Source organism: Alexandromys fortis, unplaced genomic scaffold, assembly GCF_014885135.2.
Source record: "Alexandromys fortis isolate MF-2015 unplaced genomic scaffold, M_Fortis_MF-2015_v1.1 scaffold_283, whole genome shotgun sequence".
Lineage (NCBI taxonomy): Eukaryota > Metazoa > Chordata > Mammalia > Rodentia > Cricetidae > Alexandromys > Alexandromys fortis.
The window spans coordinates 1211698-1221756 of record NW_026068164.1 but is presented as its reverse complement, the minus strand read 5'-3'; the positions used below and the strand labels follow the sequence as shown (position 1 = coordinate 1221756).

The window sequence follows — 10059 nt, the reverse complement described above, 5'->3', positions numbered from 1 at the left end:
AAGCACTAGGCTCTGGGGAGCCTCTCTTGTGTACTATCTCACTTCCTCTCCAGCAGTCCGTTGAGGTAGGTTTTAGCAGGACCTTCGTTTTGCCGACGGAAATGGAGACCCAAGGAACTTGCCCAAGGTCACACTTCCAAGCTGCCTTAGCCTCACGACTGTGTTGCCTCCAACCTCTGGACCAGGTCTGACAATAATGACAATAACACTGTTGCTTTGTACACCCCGTAGGTTGACAAAGGTTGTCTGGCTCTGCCACAGGCAGGCTCTTTACCCTAAGGTAGCTTTATTTCGGATCTGCATTTTGCAGTGAAATGAAACTGAGGCCCCGAGGAGCAATGGGATTGGATCAAAGCCTCACAACTATTATCGGTCAGAACTTGAATCCAGGCCAGTTTTGGCTTCTAATCTAGCACTCTCCTGGAGGCCACATGAAAGGAAGCGACGGCCTCTCCTGCAGCTGAGGTAGGCCACCCATCTATTTTGGTTTACTTCTTCATCTCAGGCTCATTGACAGTCTGGGGTGTGCGAGCTGTCGCCCGTGCCGAGCATACGCATTCAGAGGTAGAAGCCTCTTGTGTTTGGTTGCAGCATCAGGAGAGGGAGCACCGAAGTTCAGTGTCTGTGGACTCAGGGCTGCCTTTGGGGACTTCAGGGCAGCAGAGGACCAGCAGATGTCCTCTCTCTGCTCCCCTCAGCACCAGCATCTCTGCTTTGTTTCCCAAGGCTGTATCCCAAGTGCAGAGCTGAGGAGCTCAGCGAGGTCACAGCACCCAGATGGAGACAGAAATACGAACCCGGTTTCTAACGTTAAGGCCTCTCAGCCTGGGCTCCTCATTTCTGGCAGGGTGGGGACTTCCTAACCCCACAAGCTTTGGTTCAGGCTGATGTCCTCTCACCCCGCAAGAGTGACAGAGCTTGTGAGTGCACGCGTGGCTTTCTCTGACACCAGCACCAGAAGGGTTAAGGCATCCTCAGCAAAAGGGACAGAAAAGTTGTCCGTACAGGAAGCTACTCTCCAGTCCCAAAGGCCTCTGGGGAGGGGGAAGGGAGACACTTTTTTCAGCCTGTTTCCCAGGCTCCTCGGCCTCCCCCGGGGATCCAGCTCTACATGCCAGAGACTGACCCTTGACCTGGCCCCTTCCATACAACCTCCCCAGCCGGATAGATTCTGATTCCACCCAGGGCCTCAGGGTAGTTGGAGAATAGGACTCCCCCACTTCCTCACCTCTTTTCCTTCCACCCTCCCATCTAGTCCCCTCACTCCAGTCCTGTACCACAGTCACCGAATTCAGACCCTCCTCCACTCTAACTCTGGGTCTCTCTCGTCCTCTCCTCCCAGCGCCCCCCCCCTCCCCCGCCTTCATAATCTTCTAAAAATAAGAGCCTGTGATTCAAGTAGGCAACTCCGGAAACACACAATCCAGCCCAGGCATCCGCCGGGTGGGGGACAAGGAAGGACCCACATACAAACACCCAGACCACGCAGCCCCAGGTAAACACAGGAACACAGGCTGTTCCTGAGGAGAAAGAAGGCAGTAGTCGAGGCTGGAAGGGGCACATAAGGAAGAGAACATCTCCGGGTGAAGGCAGACTCCCGAGGATGGGCTCTAATGAAGAGTGTCTGGGGTCTTCCAAGGCTTCTTGTCGGCCTTGGGTGTGTCCTACTTTCTCAAGAAGTATTAACTCTGTCCCCACGGGCAGGCCAGACTACCTAGAGTCTCAACTGAAACCCTTGGGAATCCCCTCCCTACGGACAGGTTTGAGCCTATTCCCTTGGGCCTTCCAGTTGACTGGATTCCCAGGAAGGGAGGATGGTCACTTAGGGTATGCTTGTTGAGAACCATCTATTCCTGGCCTGCTGCTGCCCCTTCCTGGGCCCTGGCCAAGACAAAGGTCAAAGGGAATCTGGAAGTTGGACCTTCTGAGGTCTGTCTTTGTTCCCAAGCAGTACCGCTAGGTGGTCATGGGAAAGGACTCCAGGGGGGCCTGCAAGGGTACTCCTTTAGGGCAGTCCAGGCCATGAAATCAGGGCAGAAGATCCTACCACATCACACTTTACTTGAGTAGAATTCACTTGCTGGGTTCTTCAGCATTCTTGTCTGTAATTTATGTAATTTCTTGATCACAGAACATTTGGGGACCTTGTATGCTATAGTAATTAATTAGAAGAAAAAAACCAGCTAATATCTTTTGAGTAGGTCCTATGCTCCACACATGGGCTAAAATGCTAAATGCTACATGCTTATTATATGTAGGTAATCCTGTTGTGAACTCATTTTTTTTTTTTTTTTGGTTTTTCGAGGCAGGGTTTCTCTGTGGTTTTGGAGCCTGTCCTGGAACTAGCTCTGTAGACCAGGCTAGTCTCGAACTCACAGAGATCCGCCTGCCTCTGTCTCCCGAGTGCTGGGATTAAAGGCGTGCGCCACCACTGCCCGGCTTGTGAACTCATTTTTATCATTCCCAACTTACAGATGAAGAAATAGATATAAATTACTTCAAGAGCTGACCCAAGGGTCCTGTAGCAAATAGCCAAACTGGGATTTGAACTCAGATCTGTCTGACTCCATAGCCCTTTCCTCTTAGCCTCTGTGCCTCGGCCTAAGGGTGTGGCATACCCTGAGCTAGAATCTGGAAAGCAAGGGCGTTCCTAATTTCAAGTGGTACCATGTGTCCTGGGGCCAGATATCTAGGTAGGAAAGCTGGGGTCTCCTTCTGTATTGGCCTCACTCCCACACTGTACTAAGTGACAGTTCCTATGGGCACAAGACAGGGTCAGGGGACCCCAGGACCTTTTCTTTCTTTTTTTTTTTTAAATTTATTTATTATGTATATAGTGTTCTTGGCACCAGATCTAATTATAGATGGGTGTGAGCCATCATGTGGTTGCTGGGAATTGAACTCAGGACCTTCAGAACAGCAGTCAGTTCTTTTAACCTCTGAGCCATCTCTCCAGCCCGGACCTTTTCTTTCTTATCACTGCTAGTCAGACCTCAAAAGAGCTGCTGGAACAGTGCTTACAGGGATTCAGGAAAGTGCCCTGCCAGCTTCTTCCTTGTTTCCAGGGACTGTCATCTAGACTGCTGTTTTATAGGCCTGGCTGACTCTTGTTGGCTACAGCCAGGCCACCTCCGGAGGGTGGTGGCCTCCTAATAGCACCAGAAGTCGTGTTCACTGTGTTATTTCCTTCGTTGAGTGGAGGCGGAGCCAGGCAGCTTGGAAAGGCTGGAAAGTCCACAACCTAATAGCAAAGGAGAGAAGATTGGTCTAAAGACTTGGCCATCTCCGGGCGATGGTGGCGCACGCCTTTAATCCCAGCACTCGGGAAGCAGAGACAGGTGGATCTCTGTGAGTTCGAGGCCAGCCTGATCTACAAGAACGAGTTCCAGGACAGGCTCCAAAGCTACAGAGAAACCCTGTCCTGAAAAACAAAACAACAAAAAACAAACATACAAACCAAAAAGACTTGACCATCTATCTGTCTCAGCCCTCGGTTCAGCCAGTGCCTGTGCTGTGCTGCTATGTGTGGCCTCTGCCTGCTAAAGCACAACTGGTCACTTTGCTGAGGCTCTGCAGGCGCTGTCCTGTTCTCCCTATACATGATCGGGCAGTTTAGGATTATAGCCTTCGTTTACACAAACGAAGTATTAGACAGTGTACTTGCGAGGACTCTACCATCAAAGCTGATAAACGTAGGTAAACATACACACACATACATGTATCTGCATATGCCACAAGGCTTGGCCATGCTAGGCAAACGCTCTACCATGGAGTTGTATCCCTAGCTCCTATACACATTTCTTGTTCTTGTTTTAGAGACAGGGTTTCCCACGTAGCTTAGGATAGCCACCAAATTCCAAGTTTCATGAGGCTGAGAGTCACCTTGAACTCCTGATCTTCCAGTCTTTACTTTCCAAGTGCTAAGAGCTGTTAACTCAGAGACAGTTTTTGGTAGTTCTGGAGTTTGAACTCAGAGTCTTACATAATGCTAGGTTAGCAATGTTCTGCTAAGATAGAGTCTCGGTTCATTTGTTTTGACTTTGAGTCTGGCTGACTTGGAACTAGCTGTGTGGCTCAGCAATGTGGGATCCTCCTGCCTCATTCTTCCAAATGCTGGGGTTCCAGGCTTATACTGCCGTACCTGATTCCTGTATGCACCCTTATTTTTTCTCAGTGTGTTCACGTATGAGGGTGAGCATTGTAGGATGCAGAAGTCAGAGGACAACTTTAGGTGTCATTCTTGGAAACACTGTCCCCTCTTGGAAATGAGTCTACCTTTGGCTTGGAGATAACCAGTTAGGCTAGATTGATTGGCCAGTGAGCTCCAGGAATGTACCTGTCTCTGTCTCCTCGGATCTGGGATTACAACACACACCACCACACCCAACATTTTTCCCTGGGATCAAACTCAGGCAAGTACTTTATTAGCCGCTCTCTCCCCAGCCTCCTTCCCATTCACGTTCTGTTTTTTTTTTTTGTTTGTTTGTTTTTGTTTTTGTTTTTTTATTTGGTTTTTCGAGACAGGGTTTCTCTGTGGTTTTGAAGCCTGTCCTGGAACTAGCTCTTGTAGACCAGGCTAGTCTCGAACTCACAGAGATCCGCCTGCCTCTGTCTCCCGAGTGCTGGGATTAAAGGCGTGCACCACCACGGGCCCGGCTCCCCATTCACGTTCTTATTTAACACCTTGTTTAAAGGCAACTCTTAGGGATGGGTGGTAGTCATTTCATTTTGCAAGTGAAGACACTGATGCCAGAGGTTTACAGTTAGAAAGTAGATGAGCTGGGATTTGAACTCCCAGATTATAGACAGGGCTCTGCAGCCCCATAAGCACACATACCCCTGAGATAAAGTTGGCATTTCTTTCTGGATGTCTAAAATTGCTCCAGATTGTTCCTTCCTATGGGTAAGCCATATCCACCAACCTAGTAAGGCCTTATGATAAGCCTCTAATTGGCTTATCTAACCTCTAATAGGCCAGCACCTACCCTCCTGGTCCAAACTCTCCTGCTCAGTAACTTGTGGCTGCTGTCACCCGTATAAAGCCCTGTGAAGTTCATCTCATTATGACAATTCTTCATAGTCCCCTGCTACCCAATAAAACCTCTGTCCTTTTCATGTTTGTCACTTGAGATCCTAATTTATATGCTCCCTTTGCCCTTTGTGGTTTTAGATCTTACCTGATCCTCTCTCCCGCTGTGACCTTGGTGGTTCCAGGACAATTTTCATTCAGATTCCCCCTCCGCATTCCCACTCAGACAACCTTGATTTAACTCTAGCCCCTGCTTTGGCCATTCTGTTATCTGGCGACATTTCTGTAGACTCGTCCCTCCTGTCTTCCCGTGACTGCCTCCTGTGTCTCTATCAATGCCTGTCTCTCAGAGCCAGTGTCACTGAATCGCTCAATACATGTAACTTACAAGGAACCTGAGGTTGAGTGACGGTAAACAGAACCTTGGAGACCCAGACAGAAACGAGGGTTTCCATGGACTCAGGAAGAACTCGGAAACACGGCAGGGCAATAGAGGAAGGGAAGGGAATGATCAAAGCATTGAGTCGGAGGGAAAACGGGGAAATAGAGGGCAGGAGAATCATTCATCCAGGTCCAAACAATCCTTAGCTATCAGCATGGGAAGAGCCTTCAGAGATCAGCCAGTTCAGGAGTGGCAAGGACGCAGTCCCAAGCTTTTGTGGAATGAGTAACCTGGATGCATGCTGAGAAGGGCACACTAGTGTTGACTTGCAATGTCTGCCATGGGCACTGGATTGGAAATGGGGGTCCATGCGCTAGAATTTCATATACCTGCTCCAGTTGCAACCTTTTCAATGTAGGACAACAGAAGAACCTCTGGTAAGGCTTCTGTCTAGGGTTTCAATCCCACCCTCACCTCCACTCTCTTTTTCAAGAAGGGCTTGTGTAGCCCAGGCTGCCCTTGAACTCCTGGCTCTCCACTTCCCAGGTTTACAGACTTTTGACACCAAACCCAGCTGGAATCTTCAAACTTAACACAGTCAAGGGACTTGAGAACGGTGGTGGATCCCGTACCGGCTGTGTGATAACAGTCAGAGAGCAGACAATCCCCAGCTGTGAGGAAGGAAGTGGTGAGTCACCAGCTGGACGTGGGACCAGTGTTTCCACCGAATGCTAACTCGCTGAACCTGCCCAGCCCCTGCCTCTACCTCTCTGATTTCACACTTCTCTTCCCACCTTGGTCTTCCCACAGAAGACCAGGAGGCTCTTTGAAGCAAAAGTCTTGACTTTCTTTAGACTGAGTAGAAAATACAGTTGGGAGGCAAGAAGATGGGAGAGAGTGGTGCTGGACAAGGATTGGCACCCATGAGCAGAGGCCCTGGCAGTGTCCCAGTGAGAAGACCCTGGCAGAAGGCAGCCATCAGGAGAAGCAGAAGACCAGAGACCACTAAGCTAGCATGCACCACCCCTGACTGGAGGATGCCAGTGAGGCTGGGAGAGAAGTCCAGGCACCCAGGAACGGCTCACCTTCAAAATTTGTTCATGAGCCTCTGCCTTCTTCCGCTCCTGTGCTGTCCCTGTCCCTATCCATACTAGAATGTGTCCTGGGTGAGACTTAGGCCAAGGAGCTGCTTTAATCCAGATTGTGGGGCCGAGGCTAGGCAAAGAAACCAAGCTATGAGGATGCCTCTGAGCATCTCAGCACCCCGCCAGTTTTCCACAGAGAGGAGACACTGCCCCAGATCAGTAACAAGGCTGGACAGTGGCTGTCAGTCACTGTCAGGTTCTCATCTTCCCGCTGGTGAGCACCCCCAGATCCTGCCTGCCTGCCTGCAGAGCACGTCTCCCCATGTCTGGTTAGAAAGGGCTCTCCAATCTTCCTGGATAGATAAAGGACTGGATCTGACCAGTCTGTGCCATTGGTCCATGAACCACAAGGCACTCAATAGAAACAGACCCAGTACCATCAGCCGGGGGGCTTTTGCTTACCTCTTGGGGAAAGAATGCTTTTTCTCTGCATGGTTTGCTATTCTGGGACATTTAAATATGGAGCTGCTTTAGACGATTTGGGGTGTGGCTACCCAGAGTAAAGCTAACACCAATGAGAGCAGGCCTGAGTAAAGGAGACATATATCTGGTGACATTTTCTAAGTGCCCCATCCAGATATTGCCTGAAATCTGTATCTCAAGTTTTTCAGTTATGTGAGAAAAAACAAACAAGCAAAAAACTTAAGCTGCCCTGATTTGGAACTCCTCCCCCAACCCCCACCAGGGTCACATGTAACCCAAGCTGGTCTTCAGCTCTGTAGCTGAGGATGCTCTGAGCTCCCGATCCTCCTGCCTCCTCCTCCCAAGCAGGGATTGTAGGCATGTACCATCACACACGGCATGGTTTTATGTGATACGGGGGGATGAAACACAGGTCCTTGTATGTGGCAGGCAAGCACCTGCACCAACGAAGCCTCGTCCTCAGCCTCTTGAGTTGAATTCCTATCTTCTTATTGTTTACATGCAAGAGGCTGTGGATCAGCCTAGAGACAGGCAGAGAGAACCCAATGAGAGAAAGAACAGCAAGAAGAGGAACAAGTCTGAAGGGAAGGGGGGAGTGCATTTCTGGTGACGAGGTCGTGGGGACATTTGGATCAAAGGGCTGACATTTAGTAGTGAGACAGGAAGATGCGAGTTTGTGGATAAGACCACAGAGCCAGAGAGGCCTGCTGAAGGCGGGAAAACTCCTCCTTTGGCTGTCTAACCATGCAGTGATAGTGCATTCGAGCCCCAGACCTGTACAGGTGGTAGGAGAATATAGGGCGAGAGGAAGACAAGGTCAACTGGAGTGTCTCTGGTTTATCAGCACTCGGTTGCAACAGATGTCCTCCGAAAGATAAGGAAAATCATTCAACAGGTCCCTGCGTGTCTCATGCCCAGAATGCCCTGGTCCTTGTCAGACACATCCGGATCTCGTCTGCTGTACAGTATACAAAACTCAATGATAAACAACGGAGACCTAGGAGGAACTCAGTGGCCCAGGTTGCCTTCATCCAATGCCATCATGAGACGGCCCAGAGAGGTGAGACCTCAGCATTCCTCTGCAGTCTGTAATGGCAAGACGTGCTCAATCTCCACTGATTGGGATCCTAATGAAGTGAACCCTGAGGCCCCAAACAGGGGTCTAGTCTGAGACTCCTTCCGGAGGTGCCAGGCCAGGATGGGGATGGTGGGAGGAAGCGGTGCCCAGCACTGATAAGCCACTCCCTTCCTCTGTCCCAGACACTTTTCAATGTCTGCTATGTCTATGCACTGGGAATCCTCAAGGGGAAGACAGAGAAGAGACAGGCAGGGTGGAGGGGCTGCTTCCTGGTGCCTGGGAGCCTCTTTAACCTTCCCCACCTTTCTTCACTTCCTCTCACCGGGGAACTATCAACACCTTGTAAAGAAACCTCAGCTATATAAATACAAAATGTATATGCAATATATGTGCACATATAAAATATATGCACATGCATCCAGTAGCTGAGTTATTGTATTTTCTCCGTTGGTGTACAGTCTGATCTGTCTTTCCTTGTGGTCACAGTACTGTACTTATCCTTCCTTGCTGATGGGCATTCAGGTTGCTCCTGAGCTTTTGATACTGCAAACAAGACCATCTAGACTCTGGGCGCATGTGTAAATGTTTCTTGAGGATTCATTCCTAGAAAAGAGATTGCTGGCTCAAAATGTCTATGAATTTTTCATTTTGAAAGATTGTGCCAAGTTAGAGTGGAGACCTCTTTCCTGTGAAGGAGCCCTTCCTCTCCGGGGCTTAACCAGAGATGAAAGATACCCAAGCCAGAAAGAGCACAGACTTCCCATTAGACATGGGCAGGCTCAAATCCTGGCTCTGTCACCTTCCTGTGCGACTTTGGCTAAACCATTTAATATCTCTCTCTCTCTCTCTCTCTCTCTCTCTCTCTCTCTCTCTCTCTGTCTCTCTCTCTGTCTCTCTCTCTGTCTCTCTCTCTCTCTCTCTCTCTCTCTCTCTCTCTCTCTCTCTCACACACACACACACACACACCACATACACACAAACGTATACCCAAACAAACAGGCACATTTCATGGTACATGTGTGGAGTTCAGAGGACAACTTCAGGTTAAGTCTCAACATTCACCTTTGTTTGAAAAGGGGTTTCTTTGTTGTTCGCCATTGTCTATACCAGGCTAGCTGGTCTGGCACACAGCAGGCTCTTAACCAATATATATTCTCTTTTCCTGTCTGGACCATCCATCTGCATCCACCGCACAGAGCAGCTCTGGGGAAAGGCTGCAGAAAATGCTTACTAGTGAGTGTCATGCAGACATAGGATTGCATGAGAACAGTTTCCCTCCAAGGTCCATTCAGCCCAGCCAATGCTTCTGCAGTCTCTGCAGAAGAGGAAGGGGTCAAGAGCAAAAGGATGGCTGGATCCAATGACAGGGAATGACCGTATGCTCTCTACATAGAGCACACCACAGCAGAAGCACAGTAGAGGTCTGTGGTTAGCAGCACAGGACTTCAGTGTAGAACAGCACACGTGTGAGGCTCCAGCCCAGTTCAGAGGGAGGGCTTCTGAGAAGGGGTCTGGAAGTCCTTGGGAAGGCGGCAGCTGCAGATCACCTCCAAAGTCCTGGCGGGGACCCTCATCAGCACATCATTGTGCTCTGCCAGCTCCAGAGCTTCCTGTGGTAATCAGATCTATAGTTTCCCGCCCCTGGCAACATAATGGACCATGGGACTTCCAGACCAGGCTGCACTCCCTGGAAGCAGGAACAGAAGCTGCTGGTATGGGAATCAGAGTGGTGATCCAAAATGGTAGAACAGATCAGCATTGTGACGGCTGTGGCCACAGACCTCCAGATGATGGAGCCCTGATAGACGGTGATCTGCAAGCCTTGCCTGGGTTTGGACAGGTGGTTTCCAGTCCCAGATCCATCCGGTAGATGCCCTGTGGCCTGGAGTGGGGGAGGGGCAGTGATAAACCCTTTTAAATATCAGTTTCTTCATTGGTAAAATGAAGATAGTAACCGCCACTGTGTCTACCTCCAGCGGTTGGGTGTGGTGGCTCATGCCTG

General features: G+C 49.8%; 1 long non-coding RNA gene across 1 annotated transcript; it reads left to right on the top strand.

Moving 5' to 3' along the window:
* Nucleotides 1-336: 336 nt before the first annotated feature.
* Nucleotides 337-8725, top strand: LOC126491949 (uncharacterized). The gene is made up of 3 exons (XR_007589498.1): nt 337-465; nt 5958-6099; nt 7875-8725. It is a non-coding gene; the product is annotated as an uncharacterized lncRNA (long non-coding RNA).
* The last annotated feature ends 1334 nt before the right edge of the window (nt 8726-10059 follow it).